Source organism: Dasypus novemcinctus, chromosome 8 (assembly GCF_030445035.2).
Source record: "Dasypus novemcinctus isolate mDasNov1 chromosome 8, mDasNov1.1.hap2, whole genome shotgun sequence".
NCBI classification, from domain to species: Eukaryota; Metazoa; Chordata; class Mammalia; order Cingulata; family Dasypodidae; genus Dasypus; species Dasypus novemcinctus.
In genome coordinates, this window is record NC_080680.1 from 15,087,474 (window position 1) to 15,113,068 (window position 25,595).

General features: G+C 36.9%; 2 protein-coding genes across 3 annotated transcripts in view; one reads left to right on the forward strand and one right to left on the reverse strand.

Annotated features, from left to right (window-relative positions):
- Positions 1-25,595, reverse strand: part of CENPP (centromere protein P) — a 431,610-nt gene that overhangs the window by 58,702 nt on the left and 347,313 nt on the right. The gene's annotated exons all lie outside the window — the stretch shown is intronic.
- Positions 24,331-25,595, forward strand: part of ECM2 (extracellular matrix protein 2) — a 51,777-nt gene continuing 50,512 nt past the window's right edge. The window contains exon 1 of one of the 2 annotated variants that reach the window (XM_004452279.5): positions 24,331-24,579. The gene's annotated coding sequence lies outside the window, so the exon portion shown is untranslated. The remainder of the gene's footprint in view (positions 24,580-25,595) is intronic. The other variant, XM_004452278.5, reaches the window with a different exon arrangement.

Here is a 25,595-nt window from a genome sequence, read left to right on the forward strand (position 1 = left end):
TGGCAATGCCCCAAAATGAGTTCATCAGTTGCAATGAACGTACCACATTAATGAAAGATATTGTTAATGTGGGGAAGGATAGGAGGCATGGTTTGGGGCATATGGGAATCCCTTATATTTTTTTATGTAATGTTTTAGGTAATCTAAGTATCTTTTATATATACATATATATATATATATATTTTTAAATTCCCTAACATCATCTTTAAATAATCAATATCAAAGAATCTATAAATTTATCTTTTTACCAACAAATTATGGTATTCATGGTTTTTAAAAATTATCTTTTATATATTCTTGAAAATGCTCAAAGTGCTCATTTCAGAGAGTTAAAAAAGTCTCACTTTATTTCCCATAATTATTGAAAATCTTTCCCAATGGCCTGGTTATATAGCACGATGTATGAATTCATTCAATTTTGTGGCTTCTGTGCCATTTATCCACATAGTGAGAGATCTTAAATACCCATCTTAGGTTCTCTTTTGATCTGCAGAACTGATTACATTATCTTTCTCCATAAACCTGTGCTCATCTCAGGAAATGACTCTCTCTCTACTACTCCGAAGTTGTTCAGGTAAAAAAATTGGGCTTCATATATTTGATTCCTATTTCTTCTTTTTCTCTACACCCAACCAAATATTAAGCCCTGTTGATTTCACCTCTGAATTATCTCTTGAATTCTCCCCTACCCCTGTAAAGAAATCTCTCTCTCTTGGATTACTGCAATAGCTTCTTGAATGGTACCCTCCCTCCAGACTTGATCCCAACATTCACTTCAAAAGCCACACTACAATCAGAATTGTCTTTCTAAAAGGCAGACCTGATTATATTTTTCCCCTGTAGCTTTTATGTAAAGCCTAAAAATTCCACATTATTTTCAAAGCTGTCATGATCTGGCAATTTACTTCCTGCACTTGTCCCTCCAGACCTGATGAGTCACTTTCACTTTCTTCAAGGTGCTAGTTTCATCTCAGATCTTTCTGCACACTATTCCCTCTGCCTAGAACATTCTCTTTCTCCTTTTCTATCTATATCCAAACTTTTATTTAACCTTCAAGTTTCAGTTTAAATATGGCTTCATTCATTCATTCATTCAATAGATACCTGGATCTGTTAGTTTTGAGATCTACTAGACAATTCAGACATGTCAAGAAAGCATAAGGAAACTATCAGCATATAGATGGAATATAGATTATAGCATATAGAGGGTATTTAAACATTGATATTAGATACATTTACCTAGGGAGAAATGAGGGATAGAGAAAAGGTTCTAGGCCTGAGTTCTAACATATAGAGATCAGGCTGACGAGGAGGAAACAGGCAAAAGAGACTATGAAGTGGGGAGCAGGAGAGCACAGTGCCATAAAAATCAAGAGAATTGAGTGTCTGAAGGAGGAAAAGAATCATTTGTGTTGAATGCTGCTGAAACCTTGTCTGACTCTCCAGATACGTGCCCTCCTGTGTGTCAATAAAACTCTGCATTTCCCCAATCAAAAATGATTAAACTGTTTGATATTATTTGTACCCCTTAGTAAATGAGTGCTATTATCAACTATGTTGACCTTTTTTATTATTACAGATTTCAGCTCAAGAGACACACAATAAAAAATTATTTAATGCGTAATCACCAACACATGTATGCATAAGTCATCAAAGAATTTACCTACTATTTGGGGGAACAGATGAAAACCACCATCTATAATATAATATTAAGCAAGGTGAAATAAGTGCTGGCAAAGTAGTGTAATTGGTGTCCTGTGGGAGTATTGTGGAATTGGAGAAAGCTTCTTGGAAAAAATGATAGTTAAGTTAGGGATTGAAAAGAATAGACTGCCAGAAAGTGAAGGTTTGAGATTTTGAAAGAATAATATTTATTTTCTTTTAATATAGTTAATTTTTCCCTGTCATGGCAAGATAACTGTGATAAACATTTGTGCCAAAAAGTGGCAAAAAACTCTCCATTCTGGCAGAGAAATGCAGGGTAAAGATGAGCACTGCATTTTAAAGTACTATTATTTATTTATATATTACTTATCTCAACACTGGATGGTTTTAATTTTTTTCTTTATATTTTTGAGAAATTTTCAAATTTTCTATTCTGCCATAGTTTTGGGGCAAAAAATTTAGTTTTGTTCTTTTTTTAAGATCAGTGTTTCATTTGGGGAAAATGAAAAACGAAGTTAATTCAGAAACAGTATCCCTGCACAAATATAATAAAAAAGGGAGTGATTTCCAGAAAATTATAAATTATAAAAATTCCACATATCCTTGGGAAGAATTTAAAAATGCCATTCACATATCTGGCAGAATTAAACAAAAATTCTCTTTAATAACAAAAATACAGCATAACAAATGAAGTTAAAATTATTTTTTCCTGCTCCTGGATCCTAATGGAAATTGAAAAAGATGATATCACCCATTAGTAATGGGAAAAAAATGAGGCCATGGACAAACACAACTATGTTTTGATTTATTAAACCTCAAGTGAGCTTTACTTTATCCCCCATGAGTGATGGGTTAAATTAGTTGCCAAAGTCTTCTTTTTCATTAAATACCTTTGTAAATAGTGTGGTCACTGGTTTACAGCCATTTCCTTTAGACAGTATATCAGTGGAAAAGAATCTCCATTACCAAAGAATTCCCAGCAAATGTTAAAACTACCATATGTGTAAGCCTCTCACCAACCTCACACTAAGCATGAGGCTCAGGGTTTGCAGGAAGAAAATTATAGGGAAAATAACAATTTTGGGGTCTGCAGCTGTAGCTGCCTGCTTCCCACAGCAAGAACACCACATTCTAAAATGCTAGTGAGAGAAAAACAGCCAAAGAAATTGTTCTTCTTTTGATCTTCTTATGGTCTTACTTTAAAGACAAGAAAATTGAGCCCCAGAAGGTGAATATGACATATCCAAGATCTCACTGTGAGGCAAGTCACTGAACTGAGATTTGAATTCCAGTTTCTGACTCGTACAGCAGTGATCCTTTCTCTTTTTTTTTGTATTAATCAATTACTTTAAAAAGATATTCGATTACATAAATGTTACATAAAAAGTGTATATTATGCTCCACTCCCTACTCCTCAGTAATCTTTTCACTACACCTCTCCAAACACCCAGGCAATCTGGTTTTGATCTCAGCGGTACGGAAAGCCCACTTCTTTATGGGCGTGTATAGCTGTAATGGTGGTGATAGTTGATTTCTGTTACATGGGCTGCAGAATATAAAGCTATACTTTAAGTGTCTGTTGGGGAAAAGAACCATTGCAGAGGCAAGCTGGAGAGTTACTCCAGCTTGATTGCTGTAGGAAAAAAAGAAATCAAATCAACCTGGTTCAATTTTAGTTTGCCTATTTACTTGCTGAGTGCCCTTAGGCAAATTCTTTATCTTACATGAAACTTTAGTTTCCCCGTTTTCCTTCTTTGAAAACTGAAGGATAACAGCATTAGGCTGAAGGATTTATTGAGATTAAACATGTACAGTGCCTGGAAAGAACCTGGCATCTGGCACACAGTAGGTCCTCATTGATACTGATTCCTTTTTCTTTGTTTCCATCTAGCTCCACTCATCATCTACCATGAATAGTACCTGTAGGAACAGATGAGTACCTGATTCTGCCAACGAACATACATACTAAAGAAGTTTATTCCAAGGTTACTTTAAAACTCAACAAAATAAATTATATTTTTATCTTTGAATCTTATGGTAAAAAATGACAATGTAGTTTACTTTTTAGGAGGTATCAGAAATTGAATCCAGGACCTCCTACATGGGAAGGAGGCACTCAACCACTGAGCTATATCTGTTCCCTACAATGTAGTTGTGAAGAAAGGAAATTAAACTACAAACAAATGTTGTTTTCTTTGTACAAAGTTTCTCCTGTAATTTAAACTCTTCCTGAACTCTTGTCAGAATATTACAAAGTGTTAAAATTGGTTGGTTTGGATAATAGACACATTTTCCTGGCTGAAGGTACATAATATATACACTCACTTTCTCCATCCAAGCCCAAGCTTATATAAATAGCTATAAAAAGCAGAGATGAAGCTAAATTTTAAAACCCTTCCAATCAGTAAAGCCAGTGGTTAGGTAAATCTTGCATTTCCATAAATTGTCTGCAGTAAGTAATATAGGAGAAATAATAAGTTTTGGGGAAAAGAGTACATCTTGTTCTTCTGGAAGGGCTGATGTAATGTCTGGGAGACATCCAAGTCAAGCCGACCAAAAGGAAGTTGGCAATTTGAGTATGAAGCTCAAGAAATAGTTTAGAGCTTAAAATAGATAAGTAACTCATTAGCATATGTTAAATCAATGTAATGAGGTGCTCATTTATATTTATTTAATGAACGAACAAGATCATGCAGGGAGAGCAAGAATGGGAATAGAAAAGGGCCAAAAGGGGATTGGGGAACATCAACAGTTAAGAAATAGACAAAAGAGGGGGACTACCAGAAGATATTGAGAAACAAAATTAGAAAGATTAACGAAAGAACAGACAGATTTCTAAGAACAGGGTAATCAATAAGAAAAAGGCAAGTGAAAAAAAGGTTGATTACAGGGATTTGCAGAAACCACTGGGACTTCTGAGAGTACAGTTTTACTAGAGCAATAAATGCCGAAGTAGAGCTGCAATAGAAATAAGGAATAAATGAGAGGTGAATAACTGGAGGCATTTTCTGTACATTACTTTTTCAAGAAATAAAGTAGAGAATGGGAAGGTGGAATAGATGACAGTTTGGGGAGCTGGGCAGGATGCAGAAAGATTGTTTAGGCTGATAGAAGCTTAGCATATTAGTAGGCTGTATTGTTCTGCCAAAAGGATGCTGATGCAAAGTAACAGAAATCTGCTGGCTTTTAGAAAGGATACTTAATTGGGGTAAGAACTTATAGTTACAAGGCCCTAAAGAGTCCAACTCAAGGTCGCTTTCTCACCAAAGTTAGTTGCCTTGTGTTGAAGCAAGATGGTTGCTGATCTTTGTGAAGGTTCAGTCTTCCCCTCTGGGTTTCCTTTCTCTCAGTTATAGGCTGGCACAGGACTCATTTCCTACCCAGCCTTCTATATCAGTCTTGGCCCTCTTCCTAAGGTCAGCTGCAAACTATCATGAATGGCTCATCTCTTTCTGGGACCCCAGGATAAAACAATGACAGAGCTCTCTTTTCCCGTGTGTCTTCTTGAGTGAGCGTCGATTTATATGGGCCTACCAAGGGGGTGGGGATTCAAATTGAGTCATTTAATGTAGTAAAATCAAAGCTCTAATATTAACATGTAATTTAATCAAGGGCCCCTCACATGAATTCAGTATAATCAAAGGGTATCACACCTAGAAGAACAGATTAGTTTACAAACATAATTTTTCTTTTTGGGATTCAGAAAAATCTCAAACTGTCACATAGGCTAAGAAGAACAAATTAAGATTATGCAAATCACCATGCTCCTGATTTAAGGATGCTGTCAGATGGGCTCCATTATGTTCCTTTCTAGACAGTCACTGACCCATGATTTAGCACTTGGTCTCTAATGTCATATGCTTCTGAGATAGTTTAGTCTATTTAATTCAGGTTTAGGTCATGATCCAAAAGGTTTAGATCATGGGTTAAAAGGATGGACACATGGGAGTTAGGAATTCATATCCAAGACTAGACTGGCAAACTAAAGGGTCTATTCCTGACCCAATCCAAAAGATTCATTACTGAGTCACTCACCTTTAAATGTTAATGCATGACCTTTGCTATCATGGACAAGTTTATGAAGGTGCTATCTTCAGTCATGTTGTAAGAACCTACTTTCTACTTACATGTTTGCTATATTTTTGTTTCCTCAAACCAGATTATTTCAGAATAAAGTTTCACCTACTTTCTACTTACATGTTTGCTATATTTTTGTTTACTCAAACCAGATTATTTCCGAATAAAGTTTCCTTGATTTGTGATTTCACTTATGGTAGAACTTCCATAATCTTAAGAGCAAAGCACATTTAAAATGTAAGAAAGAAAAAAAACCAGCAACACATAGGACATCACTTTGGGAGCACTATACCATAGCACTATAAAACTATCATACCTAACTCCTTATCATAGAACAATACTATATATTTCTTTACACAGGATACTTTGTTCCCTGACAACTATGGCTTCCACTCATGATACTTCTTGGTTTCTAATCCCAGTACCACCCTTAGAACTGGGGTTCGTGAACTGGGATCTACTCTGGTCCTCTTCTAGGCAGGCTCCTCCATATTAAGCAAGGCATTCTAAGAGCCAAGGAGCTCTCACAGACAATGTCGCTCACCTAGATCATGTTCTGGGTATCAGGCACCCCAGAACTCTCTGCCCGATAGCTTTATATCCAGGGCCTATGCAGGCCGTTTCCCTGGTTCCGTCACCCTGAAGACAGACCACACTGCTAATGTGAGCAGCCCTAGGCTCAAAGGGTAGCTATTTATATGGAGTTGAGGAAGGAACTGGGACAAATGGAAAAGGGAGTCTATATAAGTAGGTCATAGGATGGTGCAGGAAGAGATTTGTGGTGGGAGAGGTTCTGGCTTTTTCCTGAGTCACCATATTCTGCAGTAGGTGAATTCTGAGGAATTCAAGAACTCTAAATTTGAACCTGGCTTTCCAGGTAATCATGAAAGCATACATTTCTGAGCATACTCAGAAATGAGTATGGAACATTTCTGATTTAACTGTTTGTTAGCTTGATTTATAACTTTTACACATTCTGAATATCATATGTGAACCTTCTTTGTACTCTTGTCTCATTTCCTACATCTGTTGGATGACTGGCTATATGGAAATACTTCTATATCCTCAGGTTAAACGTTACTACAACAGAACAGGAAATCAAAACCCAAACAACAACAACAAAATGACAGCCTTCAAGAAAACGTTTCATATCAAATAGCAAATCTTATAATTCACTCGATTATCAAAAACAAAAATAAGAAGCTGAACTACAGTCCCTCTTACTAAGACTTCAGCACTTCAACATCTTCAGTTCCACCATGTATTCTATTGAACTTGTCTCCGCAGCCAGACTTAATACAGAGGAACCCATCAAAGTGTTTTCTATCTTAGATATGCTGAGTACAAAGAGATTTAGTGTCTGTTCTAGAACCCAGGACTGCAAAGAAAAGCTCTAGTACCTAGTAGACTGGAGGATCTACAAACAGCAGAATCAGACTAGAAACCTGTCTGATATGAACATCCTTACTCTATGTTGACTATTTTTTTAAGCCTAGCCTCTGATTAAATTTTGCTTAGGAACTGAGGGAAGTACCCAGAGAATAAATTCACATTTTAAGTTCCATGCTCCCTAACAATGCCATCTTAAGAGAGATAGAATCAAAGAAGCGTAGTATTATTATACCAATAAAATATCATCTAGTCCAGTGCTTGAGAAATTCCTTCTGCAACATTCCCAGTAGAAAGTCACCTGGTTTTTCATGTGGGCTCAGCACCTCATAAGAAGCTCAGCTGGACAGTTCTAGTCGTGAGAAATTGTTATTATTTTTTTGGTCAGCCTCTCGGTCATCTTTATCCATTGATTCTGGATATATTTGCTGGAGCACAATAAAACAAGTCCATAGCCCATTCTCATATTTGTAACCTGCTATGCCACTTTGTCACACTTTTTGTTTCTTTAGTTCCTTTACACAATCTGGGTGAGACAGAGTTTCTTGTCCTTTCACCATCCTGTTCGTTCTTCTCTGGCCACATTACAGTTCGGCAGTAAATCTTTAAGACTGTGCTCCCAGAGCTAAACGCAGTTCTTTGATGAGGTCTGACCTGTGCAGAGTCCCCACACTAGGCTAATTTTGAGCTTGTGGTTTAAGTAAAAACGCCAAATCCTTTTTATAAAAACTGCCATGTCTCCTTCTGTACTGAACACATACAATGGACATTTTTCCATTCTAGATGAAGGGACATACATTATATCTCCCCTTCCTGTTTTATGCTGTTGGTTTTGGCGCATTGTTATTTTTTATTTTGTCCTTCAATGTTGACCCAGTCTTTTAGCATCCTGGCTATCTCTCCCTGCCATACAGCAATATAAATACCAAAGTTTCTATGCTTTTATTTTTAAAAAGATGATTAAAACACATAAGACAAAGTCAAGGACAAAGCCTTATGACACACAAATAGGGGTCTTACCCCTTACCATGTTCTGATCTCCTGATAATTAAACTTCAGGTTCAACTATATACAGAGCAAATGCGAATTTAGTGCTGACTGTGAGGCAAGTAGCTCTCATTTATCTTGCAATTAGAAAATCATAGTTTTCTTTGGAAGGATGAGACTTTGTCAAATGTCTTGCTGTACTCAAGATCCCTGAGCTCTCCTTGGCTTTAGAAATGATAAGTGGCTTTAGAAATGATATAGATAGGTAGCTACGTAGCATGCTGCAGACAGCTAGAAGGAGAAAGAGATAGAGATAAGAAGATTCTGGATGACTTGTTCATTTAATACGTGTGAACTTCTGGTCACATCATTTTCTATGTGCTCAGAAACTATAGGCTTACTATATGCAGAATACTTTGATATAAAAAATTTCCAGAGATTAAGATATTTCTATAACTTCCAATTTGAAAATTGAGATAATATTTACTAATTTCTAGGCTTCTGGCAAAGTCAGTGAGTGAATGCGACCAATAATAAGCCTAAGGAAATTCAGAATCAAACTGTTTCAGAAAAACTTTACAACTAAAATTTTCACAGTCACATTAAAGATGAGAGCTAGGAGGGAACTCAAGAGAATGACTTTTCTATATTCTTTCTTTCATATTTAAAACATAATATCCATGTTTTAATATGAGGCAAGCCCAAAGAGAAAGATAAGGACAGAGGAAGGGAAATGGGTATACAAGAAAGGTGGTTTCTTATATAAAAATCCTTCATAAGTCTATCAATTCTCCTTTTTGCACCCATATCTACCAACCTATTCTATCATCTCTCACCTAGTTTACTGCAGCAGCCTCCCCCAAAGTATCATGTCTTCCAGTCTTTCCCCACTCCACACCCACCCACACCATTCTCTGAGCAGCCACAGGGATCTTAATCATGTCACTCCCTTACTTGGGACCCTTCCTAGGCTCTTTACTCCTCCTGTGGATGTGTGCCCACTCCCTGGCTTGGCCCACAGGCCCTCCTGACCTCATTCCTGGCCACTGCTCCAGCCTCATTCCTTACCCACCCTCCTCCATAGGCACTCCAATCACCCAGAACTCCTTGCAGTTCTAAGAATTCTGATTCTCTTTCTCTTCCCTGCTTTTGCACAAGCTGTTCCATCCGCCCAGAACACCTTCCCTTCCTGTCACCCAACTCCCTACACTGCCCCGTTGCCCAGAAATTCCAACTTTTTTAGGACTGGGGTCCAGAAGACCCTGCTCTGTTGCATAATTTCTAGTACAGACTGCTCTTTCCCCTCCCTCCAAATATCAGAGACCCAGGAGGAACACCCCAGGACCACTGCCTGCTTATTTCTCTCTTGGCCTCAGGAACACTGCACCCTCTGACTCTTGCACCTTGACTTTCCCATCCTCCATCCCTCATTTCTCCTGTCCACAGCCAGGTCTTTGTTACTATTGTTTTTCGGTCTGGCTGATTTCTACTCATCCTTCAGGGGCTCATATAAGTCTCCTTTCCTCTGGATCCCCCTAGACTAGTTGGATATCTCTGCTAGGTACTCGGTCCCCTTCCCCTTGCAACTAAAGTGTGTGGAGTACTGTACAGTCCACACTGTACCCTGTGACTTTGTGCTCTGGACAGCCGACCATGCTGGCCAGTCTCAGATGGCTACTGTGAATTTTCTACTATGTTGTAATTAGAGGGAATATTAGGGCTGCCAGCATGGACTTGAAGTAAGAGAAATAAACTTCCCTCAGGGAATAATACCTCAAAATGGATGGATAAAGAATCCATGCAGAGGGAGGTAAAGTCTCACGGAAGAAAAAGACTGGCTTTTAGGTCCAGAAATCAATAATATATTGGTAATCTGGGGAGATCAAGGGTTTGAAAGGGATTTACAATTTTTTTAACTTTTTTATTATATAACATTTTTCAAAAAGCATAAAACCTAAAAAGTAATAACTTCTAGATTTTATTTTTCTCTAAGTATGCATCCCTTAAAAAAATATAGTCACATACTGCATGATTCCATTTCCTATTTATATAACACTCTGGAAATGGCAAAATTAAAGAGATGGAGAATAGATCACTGGTTGCCAGGGGTTGAGGGTGTGTATGTATGAAGGGGCAGCACGAGGGAGATCTTTGCAGTAATGGAATAGTTCTGTATCTTGATTGTGGTGTTGGTTACATGACTATTCATGTGGGATAAAATGACACAAAACCATATACACATTCTGCACCAATGTCAATGTCCTGGTTTTGGGATACTGTATAATAATTATGTAAGATGCAATCTTTGGGGAAACTGGGCACATGGGATTTCTCTGTACTATCTTTGCAACTTTTTGTGAATCTATAATTATTTCAAAACGAAAAGTTAAAAAAAAGTTTTGGTTTTGCTTTTATTATAAATGGGAATTACATAGTATGCATTTGAATCTGGCTTTTTGCTTAATATATTTTTAAAATTCAAATATGTTGCTACATGTAGCTGCATTTTTTTTTTCATTGTTATGCCCTATTTCATCATATCAGTGAATCACAATTTATCCATTCTAATGTTGATTGACATTGGCATTGTTTCTTGTGTTTGGCTATTAAGAATAACAATACTATTAACATATTTGCACATGTTTCTTGCTGTACATGTGTCGGTATTTGTGACTTGTTCATACCTAAGAACAGAATTTCTGGGTCATGCAGTACTGTGTTACAAGTATTTATAGGAATTTACTTTCCCAAAGGCAATATATGAAAGTTCTCATTGCTTCACACCAGCAAGTGGTACTGGTATTTTCAGTATTTTAATTTTAGCTGTTCAGGTGGGTGCGTGGGTTTTTGTTGTTGTTGTTGTTATTTGTTTGAGGTACTAGGGCTGGGTATTATATCTGGGACTGCATATGTGGAAAACTGGTGCTTAACCACTCAGCCACATTGGCTCCCTGCGTTGGTTTTTTCCTATTTGTTTGCTTGTTATTTTTTTGTTTTTTAGGAGGCACCAGAGATAGACCTCCCACGTGGGAAGCAGGTATTCAACTGCTTGAGCCACATCCACTCCCCAGTGTTTAATTTTATGTAAGTTTTAATAAGTATTTCTCTGATAATGAGATTGAGCATCTTTTCTTATATCTGTTGGCTTTTGGAATTCCCCTTTCATAAAGTGCCTAACTGAAGTTTCTTATCCATTTTTCCTACTGGATAGTTTGTCTCTTTCTTATGGATTTGTAGCAATTTATTACATATTCTGGATACTATTCTTAATAAATTTTATTTATAGAAAATATCTTTTCATACCCTGTACTGTGCTTTTTACTCTCTTGGTGTCTTTTGAGGAATAGAAATTCCTCATTTTAATGTAGTCTGATTTGTCTAGCAATTGATTTTAGGTTAGTGTCTTTTGTGCTCACCTTAAAAAGTCTTTTCCTATAAAAAGGTCATATTATTTCCCAAAATAATTTTGTCTTACATATTTAGGTCTATTTTTAACCTGGAACTGATTTTTTAAATGTATGATATGAAGCAGAGGTCCAATTTCATTGTTCTCTATATAAATACTTGATTTCCCCATCACCAATTTTTGAAAAGAATTTTCTTTCCCTACTACTTTGCAGTGCCACTTCTCTCATAAATCAATTATCCATATATAAATGAGTCTTTTGGCTCTCTTTCTGTTCCACTGGTCTTATGTTTATCCTTATGTCACTATCAAACTGTCCTAATTACTGCAGATTTTTATAAGATTTGATATTTGGTATAGAAAATCCTCCAGCCTTGAGCTTCGTCAAGAATGTTGTGGCTATTCTTTGGTCTTTATATTTCCATACAAACTTTAATCTGTTGTCAAGTTCCACCAAAAACATAGAAACTAAACTGTTAGGATTTTGACTGAGAATGCATTGACTCTAAGGTCAGTTTAAAGAGAAATGATATTGAAATGATTTTCAATTTTGATTATTCCAATATTGAGTATCCCCCACCCCTATGTTTAGGTCTTCTTTAGTTTCCCTAAAAACTTATAATTTTCTCTAGAGATTTCTTGCTCTTCTTTGGTTAGATTTATTTCCTAATTCACATTTTTTTATATACTTGATAAACCACATCTGTTTTAGTTTGTCAAAGGGGTACCAATGCAAAGTACCAGAAACCTGTTGGCTTTTATAAAGGGTATTTATTTGGGTAAAAACTTAAAATTCCAAGGCCGTGAAAAGTCTAACTCAAGGCACCATAAGAGGTGCTTTCTCACCAAAGTCAGCTGCCACATGTTGGACTAAGATGGCGGACGGTTTCTGCCTGGTCTCTCCTTCCCCTCCTGGCTTCCTCTCTCAGGCTCACCTACTCTGCTTTCTTCCTGATTCCAGCTGCAAGCTGGCATAGGCTTGTCTCTTTCTGGGCCTCTCATATCAGTTTCACCTCTTTTGCTCTCTTCCCAAGTTCAGCTGTAAGCTTTCAGGCATATAGCAAGGCTGGTCTCCTCTTGAGCTGCTCCATGGGCCCATCCTCTTGGGGGCTTTGGGCATAAGCAATCCTTTCTCTCTCATTGCAGAATCAACAATATGCCCCGCTCCCTTTTTCCTCTGTTTGTCTGTGTGAGTCCTTTTATATCAGATGCAGCAAGGGGGTGGGGACTCAACATGAGCCATATCTCATTGACACAGCCAAATCAAAAGCCCTAAAGCAATCTTATCAAGTAATCTAATCCAAGTCCCCTCAGCTGAGTTTAATGCAGTCACAGAGTACCATATGCAGAGGAATAGATTAGTTTACAAATATAATCTTTTTCTTTTTAGGATTCATAAAATAATCTCAAAATGCCATAAAATCTTTCACTCCATTTCATTTGCTAACTGTGGAAATAAACATTGAGTTTTAAATATTAATTGCGTATCTGAAAAACTCTTTAGATGATTAATGATTCATCTGAAAATTCATTTGGACATTCTATATAGTCATATCATCTGAGAAAAACAGGAGCTTTTTTCCTTCCTTTCCTTTCTTTTCTTTCTTATACTCCCCTCCCCCTCCTCTTTTTACACTAGCCAGGGCCTTCAGTGAACCTCCTTGTCTTGTTCTCATAAAGAGAAAACTTTCAATATCCCACCATTGAGTAGTTTTAAAAAATAAATGCTTTATTGAGATATAATTTCTGTACCATAAATTCACCCTTTACAAATATACGATTTAGTGGATTTTAGTATATTCATAGTTCAGAACCATCACCACTACCTATTTTTAAACATTTTCATCACCATGTAAATAAACCCTGTAGCCATTAGCAGTCACTCCTCATCTCCTCTCCCTGTTTTAGTTAGCAAAAGCTGTCAGAATGTAATATACCAGAAATGGGTTGGCTTTTACAATCAGGATTAATTTATAAGCTTACAGTTCTGAGGCCACAAAAATGGACAAATCAAGGCTTCATCAGGCAATGCTTTTTTCCTTGAAGACTGGCTGCTGGGGATCCTGGACTCCTCTGTCAAATGTCAAGGCATGTGGTGGTGTCTGCTGGTCTCCCATCTCTTCTGATTTTCATTCCTTCAGCTTCTGGCTTCCTCTGACTTTCTATCTCAGCTTCTCTATTCTGCTGAATTCAGCTTCTGGCTTCCAGGGTTTTCTCTCTCAGCTTCTGGGGATTTCTCTTTGCTTCTGTGGTCTTCTCTCTCTGTTTCTGTGTCCTTTTCTCTCTGTAATCGCATTTATAAAGGACTCCCAGTAAGAGTATTAAGACCCACCCTGGGTCACAACCTACTGAAGTAATCTAATCAAAAGGTCCCATCTGTAATAGGAATGGACTAGCTCTAAGGACATGTAGCCATGAACTACCATACCCCTCCAAACCCCCAGTTCTAATAACCATTTCTACTTTATGTTGCTATAGACTTGACTATTCTGGGCATTTCATATAAATGCAATTATATTCTATGGAGTCTTTTGTTTCTTTTTTTAAAATTAAAGTTAATAGATCACAAGGAATGTTATATTAAAAATCATTAAAAAAAATCCAAAAAACATAAGAGGTTCCCATATAAGCCACTAATTGTGTTGCCTTCCCCCCAGCGTGGGACATGATTCCTGGGGATGAGCCTCCCTGGCGCCGAGGATTACTACCAAGTACCAGCTGATGATGTAACTAGAAAATGACCTTGAATAAAAGGGTCAACTCAGACCAGCAGAATATCTCAGTCTACATATAATACCAGGAGTTAAAAATGCTTTTTGACCTGAATAAAAGGGGGAAATGGAAAGGACAATGAGTTTATATGGCTATGAGTCTCCAAAATGAGCCAGGAGGTTATCAGAGGGGTCGCCCTTATGCATACCTCAGCAGAGTCCCAGAGATAGATAAAGTCAATACAACCTCAGGTATTGGTTCTTCTGAGGGCTACAGAGACACACAGGTTCTACAGTCATGGCAGATGGAGTTCAGTGCCATGTCAGTTGGCCCTACTTTGGAGTTTGTGTTTCTGTGTGATGGAGCTGGACTCAGATGTGATCTTTGTTCACAAGTCTCTCCTGTTACTTTTACCGGATCTGTAGCTGGCGCTCGGGTTTAGTGTATATCCAGGGGACCTGAATCTCTGGACTGACCATGTGATAGCCAGGCCCTGAACCTCAACAGACTTGTAACTCCTACCCTCTGGTTTTTTGGACTTACCCCACTCAGCTAACATGGAGGTGAAGAAGGTCAACCACCACACCAGGGAGCCAAGAGTGCCTACAACTGAAAGCAGGAGAATTGCATCCAGCATCCCTGTGGAATCTAAGCCCCCTCTTGATATAGATGTGGAGTGGACACAACTATTCCAAGGTCCACAGGATGGAGGAATAGAGTATGGATTAGAGTAGACTTACTGATATTCTATTCATGAACTATTGTGATTAGTAATCAAAGAAAATGTGGCACTGCTGTGGAGGAAGTGGCCATGGTGGCTGCTGGGGATAGGGAGTTGGAGGAAGAGATGTGATGTGGGGGCGTTTTCGGGACTTAGAGTTGTCCTGGGTGGTGGGCAGGGACAGTTACCAGACATTGTATGTCCTCCCATGGCCCACTGGGTGAACTGTGAGAGTGTGGGTTATGGTGTGGACCACTGACCATGAGGTGCAGCGGTGCTCAGAGATGTATTCACCAAGTGCAATGAATGTCTCATGATGATGGAGGAGGTTGTTGTTATGGGGGGAGGAGTGCGGTGAGGGGGTTGAGGGGTATATGGGGACCTCATATTTTTTTAATGTAACATTAAAAAAATAAAGACAAAAAAATATATAAGAGGTTCCTGTATATGCCCCACCCTCCACCCCCTAGTCCTCCCACACCAACAACCTCCCTCATCATTGTGGTACACTCACTGCACTCAGTGAACACCTTTTGGGGCACAGCTGCACTACACAGATAACAGTTTACCCTGTAGTTCACACTCTCCCCCAGGACATTCAGTGGATTATGGCAGGTTATATAAAGTACAGCATCTGACACTGCAATATCATTTAGGACAACTCAAAATCCCAAAAATGCCCCCACATCACATCTCTTCTACCCTCTCTCTGCCCTTAGCAACTACTGAGGCCACTTTCTTCACCTTGATGCTAAAATTTCTTCTATTACTTGTCACAATAGTTTTATAGTAGAATATCAGTAAGTCCACTCTAGTTCATATTTTATTCCTCTGTTTTGTGGAATCTGGGATGGTGATGTCCTCTCCACCTCTAGATCAAGAGGGGGCTTAGATTCCACATGAATGATGAATGCAATTCCTCTGCTTACAGTTGTAGGCACTCCTGATTCCCTGATGTAGTGGTTGGCCATCTTCACCTCCCTGTTAGCTGACCTGGGTAAGACCAATGAACCAGAGAGGAGGAGTCGCCACTCTGCTGAGGCACATGGGCAGTCCAGAGATTCAAGTCTCCTGAGTTCCATCCCTAGTGCCAACCACAGGTTCAGTAAAAGTGACAGAAGAGGTATGTGTAGAAAAGTCACATCTGAGTCCAGCTCCATCACACTCAGGAGCACAAATTCCAATGTCCCTCTGACATGGCACAGAGCTCCAAATCCATCTGCCATGACTATGTACCCTGTGGATCTCCATAGCCTTCAGGAGAACCAGTACCTAGGGTTCTATCTACTTTGGCTTTTTCTGGGGTGTATGGGGTCTTTTGTGACTGCCTTCTTGTACTGAGCATGTTTTTGAAGTTCATCCATGTTGTACCACGGCATTAATACACTATTTTTTTTTTTTAAAGATTTATTCCTCCCCTCCCCCATTCCCCCTGTTGTCTGTTCTCTTGTCCATTTGCTGTGTGCTCTTCTGTGTCTGCTTGTATTCTCATTAGGTGGCTCTGGGAACTGATCCTGGGACCTTCTGGAGTGGGAGAGAGGTGATTACTCTCTTGTGCCATCTCAACTCCCTGTTCTGCTACATCTTTTTCTTTTCTCTTCTCTGTGTCTCTTGTTGAGTTATCTTGCTGCGCCAGCTCTCCAGGTTGGCCAGCACTCCAGTGTGGGGACGCTTTTCCACACTGGGCAGCATTCCCATGCAGGGTGGCACTCTGTGTGGGCCAGCTTGCCCTCACCAGGAGGCCCTGGGCATTGAACCCTGGACCTCCTATATGGTAGATGGTACCCCAATTGTTTGCGCCACATCTGTTTCCCAATACATTACTTTTTATTATCCACCTGCATGACCTAGACATAAGTTAAAGGTTAATAACCCTTCCCAGAGGGGAAATGATGTATAGATGGTATCATAAACCATAATCTCCTCAGAGCAGTAAAACTTCATTCCTGTGAGAACATCACCAGACCCCACATGTACCACTTTGGGACCCTAGCAGGAACTCTGTTCTTATACCCTATGGAATGTCTTTATTCTGAAATCCCTTATATCATCCCTCATTTTCTCGTCTCTTTGTTGAGTGCTATCTTCATTGTCTGGACCACTACCACCAGAGATTCTCTCCTGTCCATAAGTTCAAATAAAGCTTAAGCCTGACTCAGTGCCAGGTACATTCTTTGGTCTTGCAGTGGTCCCAACCCTTCCCCTTCAAGAGTTGGGTTGGAACATATGGCTACAACATATTTGGTTTATCCATTCATCAGTTGCTGAACATTAGTACTATTTCCACCTTATGGCTATTATGAATAGCTGTGCTATAAGCATTTGTGTACAGGTTTGCATGTGGATCTATGTTTTCACTCCTCTTGAGAATGTACCTAGGAGTGGAAGAATGTTGTTTTTTGTAGATGTTCTTTTATAAAATTATGGTAGTTCTCTCCTATACTTGCATTGTGACAGTTTCTTTTTTCTCTTCTTTCTTTCTTTCTTCTTAATTTTAAACATTAATTTAATTTTGTCAAATACTTTTCTGCCCTAATTAAGATGTTCATATAATGATTGGAGTTCTCTCCTTAAATCAACCTGGTATTTCTTAAATAAACTCAATGTTTAGATATTTAGATATTGCTGGTTTTGGTTTGCTAATATTTTAGTTTTTTTTGAACCTATGTTCATTAATGAGCTTGACCTATAATTTTCCTTTCTTGTATTGTTCCTGTCAGGTTGTGGAATGGTCATGTTGGCCTTACAAAATTGTCTGGTAGAATTTGTTGATGGAAACATATGAGGTTTTCTTTGTGGGAAGGTTTGAAATTATGGATTTAATGTTTTTAATAGTTATAGACAATTCAGATTTTCTATTTCTTTTAGTGACAATTTTATTGTTTATTTTTCCAGGAATTGTTTGTTTCATCTAAATATACACATTTACTGGTATAAACTTTTCATAATCTCCTCTTATTTTCTTTTAAATGTTTTCAGGATCTGTAGTGACAGCAATTTTTCTAGTAATCTATGTTTCCTGCCTTTTATCACATATCAGGCTCGCTAGAGATTTTATAAGTTTTCTTTTAAAAAAAATCCACCAACTTTTGGCTTTGTTGATCACAACTCCTATATATTTGTTTTCCATTTCATTGATAATTTTTGCTCTTTAATGTTTTAAACAAACACTCCCAGGGAAAAAGTCCGTTCATCTTTTATGGGTTACAGTCCTCTTTCAGATCTGGGCCCAGTGATTCCTCACTATCTTTTTAATTCCTTGATGATTTTAAGATGTTTTTATATATGATCTAGTTTTTTAGTAATCTTTGATGGGAAGATTGCTTTTGATGGGGAGTTGGTAAAATCACCCATCTGCTAATACTGAAAATTTTAACTGTGTACTTTTAAAGTTTATTACTTGTATAAATTATCTATTAAAATATGAAAATAATTAAAGAAAATAAATAAAGTGGTAGGAAATGGGCTTTTAATATATTTCTTGTGGGAATATACATTACTACAACCTTTAAGAACGCAATTGCTAAATGTGTACCAAAACTCAAAAAACATATTTTATGTGAGAGGTGTAAGGCGAAAGAATCCAAATGTTCATCAATAGGGGAATGGCTGAATAAACTGTGGTATATTTATACATCATTGCTCCACTTAACATTCTTTTGGGAGGGTAAGTTCAACAAAAGTAAAGAAAGCAATTGTCACACTTCTATGTGAATTAGTTTAATAGGCATTTAAATAGCTATTTATTTCTTCTGGCAGCAAGAAGGGAGGGTTAATCCTGAAACAAGCCTGAAGCAGTGGAGGTATAAAATAATAATCCCATTTTTGTGGATGGACCTACTTAAAATCTCCAACATTTAGCTTTATTTTGGTATTAATATCTACAAAGTTGTCATATGGTAAAGCACTTACATACTAAAAGAAAAACTAACTCATTGGTACACTAGACCACAGAGGTTAAAATACTGAAAAGGCAACTTCACTTAAAGCAAATGGCATCTGAAGAAAATTTTCTGATGTACAAATACCCACTGGCAGTCAGAAACCTTGTGGCATTGTATAATGTTCTTTTTGCTCATTTTGTATTTGGGCAACCAACAACATAATTTTGCAGAGCTGCTGTCAGAGTCAAATTTCAGAACATAATTATGTCTGCAATAATAAAGGGGGTAGGAGAAAATGTACTACCAGCATTTTCCATGTACTATTGTGGTTAAAATTGTTTCTGTGAAAGGACTCATGTAACAGTACATTAAGCCACAAAATTTTAGAGTAAGGATTTCAGAAACTGTATAATTTGTTTCTCTCCTTCCTTAACAATCTCAGCATAGTAGCTACTGCTACTCCTTTACCCTGATGTTTTAAGTTATTTCTTTTTCTGGTAGCTTATATTCTTTTTAAAAATTATTCTTTTTCTGATCTGGTTATAAAATGCTCAAAACATTATACAAATACAGCAGAATTACCTAGTAAAATTCCCTCTATGATTCCATCACCCAGAGATAACCATTATTAACTATTTGTTTATTCCTTTCACTTTGTAATTTCACTAGTAATATCCTAAGTTTTAAAGGAAAATAAGATTATTGAATATGTACTGTTGTGAACATTTTCTTTTTCATCTTAGTATAATATGGATTTCATTTTCTAACTAGTTCTATGGGAGCCCACTGTCTCCCATCAATGTACAACTGGGTTAACTCCTTTTTTCCTAATGGCAAATGCTTCAAGTATTTCTCTAGAGATACACTTTTGTATAGAAAGAAGCATTTCTGTATAATGGATTCCTAGAAGTGAAAGTCCTGGGACAAAACATATAGCTACTATGAAACTATCCTCCATCTTATAATCCTGACCAAGAACATTAGACTCTTTACTCAAATGTTTAATAACACTACATACCATTAACATTTAAAAATCTTTGTTAACTTGATAGTGAAAAAAAAAAATCTTACTGTTTTAATTTACATTTTTTTAATTACTGAAGTTGAAAAATAGTAACTTTTCTTCTGCTTATCAATCATTGACCTCTCCTTTACATTGCTTATTTAATGACTTTTGTTCATTTGTTTACCTAGTTGTTCATCTTTTTCTTTTTGTCTTGAAATGTCTGTAATGATTCTGGAAGTGAATGCTGTATAATCCTCTGCTGCAAATAATTTGTTATTTCTCTTTGTTAAAGATACATATATTTTTTAGGAGGTACTGGGGCTTGAACCTGAGACGTACATGGGAAGCAGGCTCTCAACCACTGAGCTACACCCACTCCCTCTTTATTAAAGGTATTTTTATCAAACAGAAGTTCTTTATTTAGTATGGTTGAGTGTATCAGCATCTTTGTTTTATCATTTATAGGATATATACTCTTTAAGAAGTTCTTCTCTAACCCAAGGTTATGAGCATATTTACTGACTTTTCCTTTTCATAACTTAATATTCTGCTTTATATATAATCCTGACATTAATCGGGAATTTGTTTTTGTGTTTGGTACGAGGCAGGAATCTAATTTAAATGTTTTTCTAAATGAAAGCCAATTGTACTAACATCATCTATTGAATAGTGATCCTTATTGACTTGAAATGGTCATTTTAACTCAATTCCCATATCTTACACAACTCCCATATCTTACACTGAATGAGCTCACCAGTAGAGGAGTGTCATCGCTTTTAGGCCTGCTCAATAGACAGAGCAAAGAATTATATGCATGTATATTTGTCTCCCTCTCTCCCAAACTCTATATGTTATATAAATACATGTCTGCAGGTATGTCTGTATCTATCTATACATATATATATACTATAAACTATGGGTTCACACTGGTATCTCCAATTCTATTGGGTTCATTCTAGCCTCTCTGCTTTTCCTATTTGTAACTTCTTTCTTTGATAGTGAGAAACCTGTCTCTCACTATCCACAAGATATTTACTTACTTGCTCAGTCCTGGAATACACATAATACCATGTGAAAAACAAATTTATGAACTAATACACAACTTTCTGTATTTTCTGTCTTGTGTTACAACATATAGTTGAAATACTGTTTTCCAAAGTTCCTTAATTTGTGATAACTATGTTTTGATCATCAATTTTAGACACTGTCTATTGACTTCCTATAACGGCCTATGAGAGCTTTGATACAACCATATTATTCTCTATTATCCAATTCCCCTAATATAGTAAAATCACTTCTTGTGAAATAGATCATTAGTGGTTACCTTATTAAGCCTATGCAAATATTATGCCTGTGTAACTATTATTCACAGCTTAGCATTACTTCATTCTTTTCCATTTCAAATGCATTTATTGTGACAACATATATAAAACATAGAATTTGCCATTTGAGCAATTTTTTTTGGTGTAAATTCTGTGGCATTAATCACATTTACAATGGTGTGCTACCATGAACACATTGTTTTTTTGCTTTTAATTTTTCCTAAAGTTAATAACTTTTCTTTTGTACCTATTGCTAGTTCTTTCTATGTTCTAATAACTGCTCAATATTTTACATTAGTCACATCAGGTAATTTACTATTCCTGGCACAATCTCTCTTGAAATAAACTGGTTGCATGATAGGTCCATGTACTTAGAATTTTCCTTGCCCTTCTCTTGTGTTGGATTTTCTGTTTCCCAGATTTTCATATTTTCCTTTCTTGCCTTTCTCTCTTGCTTTGTTGTAATACATACTCCAGGTGTTCATTAAGTTAGATGGCTCAGTAGCCATGGGCATGGCAACGAAAGCCCTCAACATGCTTGCCTTTTGTGGTCTTGTTATAATCTGGAGTGGGTGCCTCTATCACTGATGTCTACTGGTATTCCTGGGACTCCCTTCTCATCCTGGAGACTTTCTTTGCTTTCCTGTGTGAGATATCCTGTTTTAGTATCTTCTGTCATTAAAAGAAATTCGTTTATCCCTTATTTTTGTGAAGTATATATTCTCAGAGTCCTAATGAATGGTGCATGGAGACAAATTGTTTGAAATATTCTATGTACAAAAAATATTTTTTTTCTACACTTTTACTTGATATAGTTTGACTGGGTACAGGAAATATATTAGAAATAAATTTCCTTCAGAATGGTAAAGGCATTTTTCCATTATTTTGTTGCTTTTCAAGTCGCTATTAAGAACTCTGAAGGCATTCTCATTCTTGATCCTATGATTAATTTTTTTCTCTGCAAGTTTGTAGGATCTTCTTTTTGTCCCCAGTATTCTTACATTTCAAAATTATGTTCCTTGATGTGTGTCTGAGTTCATCTATTAGGCTGAATATTCAGCATGCCCCTTTCTTTCTTTTTTTTTTTTCTTTTAAAGATTTATTTATTTATTTAACTCCCCCCCTCCCCTAGTTGTCTGTTCTCTGTGTCTATTTGCTGCGTCTTGTTTCTTTGTCCGCTTCTGTTGTCGTCAGCGGCACGGGAAGTGTGGGCGGCGCCATTCCTGGGCAGGCTGCACTTTCTCTCGCGCTGGGCGGCTCTCCTCACGGGCGCACTCCTTGAGCGTGGGGCTCCCCTACGTGGGGGACACCCCTGCGTGGCAGGGCACTCCTTGAGTGCATCAGCACTGCACATGGGCCAGCTCCACACGGGTCAAGGAGGCCCGGGGTTTGAACCGCGGACCTCCCATGTGGTAGACGGACGCCCTAACCACTGGACCAAGTCCGTTTCCCAGCATGGCCCTTTCCATGTCCTTTAATTCTAGCACATTTTCTCCAATTATATATTCAATTTTCTGTTTTCTCTTTCTGGAACACCTAATTGGATATTCAACTTCCTCGTCCAGTCATCTTATTTTAATCCATTTTCTTCTGTTTTCTATCTATCTTTTGGCTCTGTTTTCTAGAAGGCTTCTTAACTTTATCTCAACTTCACTATTGAGTTTTTTGTTAGTGTTATTATATTTTTATATTATATTTTTAGTCTTTTCTTTTCTGATTGTGTGTGTGTATTAGATATATAATTTGAGAGGGGGCACCTACATTTTAAGTTAGAATTTTCCTAATTGTTTGGTAAGCATGGGTACTCTGCTTGCGATTATTTATACAGGATTTAAAAATTGATTAAATGCTCTGAACATGTGGGTGAAGCTTGTCAACTTTATGCTTTTAGTTGGGCTATATTAGTACCTAGTTTGGATTTGGAACATGGGGCCTCTCTGTTCTACCAGCTGCTCACATCACTCTCCAGCTCCTCTAGGCCAAGTTGAGTAGAGCATAGGTTCTAGTGTAGGGATAAATGCTTCTGCTGCCTGATACTCGGCACAAATCATGGTGACAGCAGGAGGATTGGGTTATCTGTCTGGTTACTCTAAGTGTAGTTTCCCACCAATCCCACTGTTTCCAGGATCTGTAATTTCTAAATCTGGAACATGCACATTTCCCAGCGATCATCTCTCACATAGTTTTGGGTTGTGGGATCTTCCGCTAGACAGAATCTATCTTGAGTCTTAAAGGAATTACTCAAAATTTCTTGTCTTCTAATACTCTACTTACTGTTTTTCAGTATAGTTTTAGATTTTTAAAACAAATACTATTTTTGTTATTTTTAGGAATTTAGTTGGCCCATGTGCATAAATTTTAATTTAATCTGTCCAGGTCATTTTAAGATTTTTGGAAAACAAAATGTAGTGCTTCTGTCAAGTAATTTGGACCCCTGAGATAGAAAAATAAGAATTAAAAAATTGTTACTATATACTTACATAGTCAGTGACATGCACTGAGCTTGCTTACTTTTATATTCACAGAAATTTGAAAGGTAGATATTATCCTAGTTTTAGGAGAACAAACTTTAATTAAATACATTCAATAACTTGCCTAAGGTCTCCCAATAAGCAGCACATTCTTGACCTTGAACCTTGACGTGACTAACTTGCTCATTTGCAAATGAAGAAACGGAGGCCAAAGTAGACAACTAATTTGCCAAAATAACAGATGATTACAAGCCTCTTATCTACCTTGCATATTTTCTTTTTATTACTTCATAGTTTCAAACAGTACTAATATATAACAAGTTTTTTGTTTGTTTGTTTGTTTGTTTGGTTAACGATGCTGTGTATGTGATTTTGGTGGCTGGATAGAGAGAGGATGCCAAGTTAAATAAAATTAAATTTAAAATGTCATTCCAAACATATACATTTTCATTTGGCAAGTATATCATAAAGTCTGATAAAGCTAAAGTGAAATCATGAAGGCTAGTGTGAACTTTAAGATTTTAATGAAAATCACCTATGAAAATGATAGACTTCTTAATTAAGCTTCATTTGTGCTTCCAACTCTGCCTTTTTAGGCTACAGAGTAAATGTTGCTTTTTTTTTTTTCTCTCCTCCTCTTACTCCTCCCTCTCCTTTTCCCCCTCCTCCTCTTCTTTCCACTTTTCCAGTGCTTTAAAAAATATTTCCCTTGGTAACCATTTTCCCTGGTTACTTTCTTGGCAGATTTTCTGCACAAAGATCTGAAAGGCATTTATCCCCAAGGGAGGCAGTTATTTTGGTTTTTACTAAGAAGTCAGTTAAAATTTTTCAACATTCCTTTCTGTTGCTCTCTGTTTTAAAGAAAGCTCTGATTTTGTTTCATTTTCAGCTGGAGACTTAAATGACACCAAGCAAAACCTACTTAGTTTAGATTTCCAGGTAAACAAGTTTTAAATTTTAAGTTTCTACTAAAGCATGTGGAATGGTTTTTAATGTTTCGGTATTTTATGTTGCAAATATGTTTAACACTTTAGGAAATGAGTTCTTTACTAATAGATTTTAAAAGTTTAAAGTACGCAATATTATGTTTACTCGTTTTTTTCAGGATGCATATTACCCAATTATTTTAAACTTTACAGAATTAGAAAAAAAGTCATTTTTGTCTAGATAGAATTATGGGCTAAACAGAAGTATAAGTGGTTTGAAAATTTCACTCTTTCTTTATTTTTAAGTCCTAAAAGAACATCAAGGATTAATTTTAAATGTTTTTCACTTTAAACCTGTTGAGGGAAGTGAAAAGAGATGATATATCTTACAACTTTGTTCAGAAGATTAAAATTCTGATTTTTTAAAGCTTACTGAAAAGACAGTTGATGAAAAACATTAAACAGAGAAAATTAAGTAAAATTTAATCAAGGTTTACAATTATATTAATATTAGGATGAACACAATAAGTGTTAGAAAAAATGTACTTGATTAAATGCTATCTAGTATAGAGTGCTATAAAATTTACCTCTAGAAACATACTCATTAAATTATAAAGTTCTTTCTTAAAGAAAATACAAAAAACGTGAAATTCCATAAATCACTGAAAATAACAATGGCCTAAGCTTCAATTATAAAATTAGTATTGAGAGGCCATTTCATAAGGATTATTTAAACATTTCAATGAGACTATTTAGATACTGACTTCATAAAAATTAAGATAGCACTTTAAATTTATTTTGGACATATCAGTTTAAATTTTAGGATGAGTAAAAGTTGGCCAATTTTGGGGGCAAAGGGGATGAAAGATTAAGGGAGATGGTTTCCAAGATGGGGTAATCGGAAAGAGGGGTATCCTCAGCTGGCAAAAGTTGGCACATTCTTTCCTATCCATTTCCTCAGGCAATGCCCAGGCAAGTACGTACTTAGATCAGGCCCAGGGAAACCAGGGTGCCAGAGCACCAGGTCTA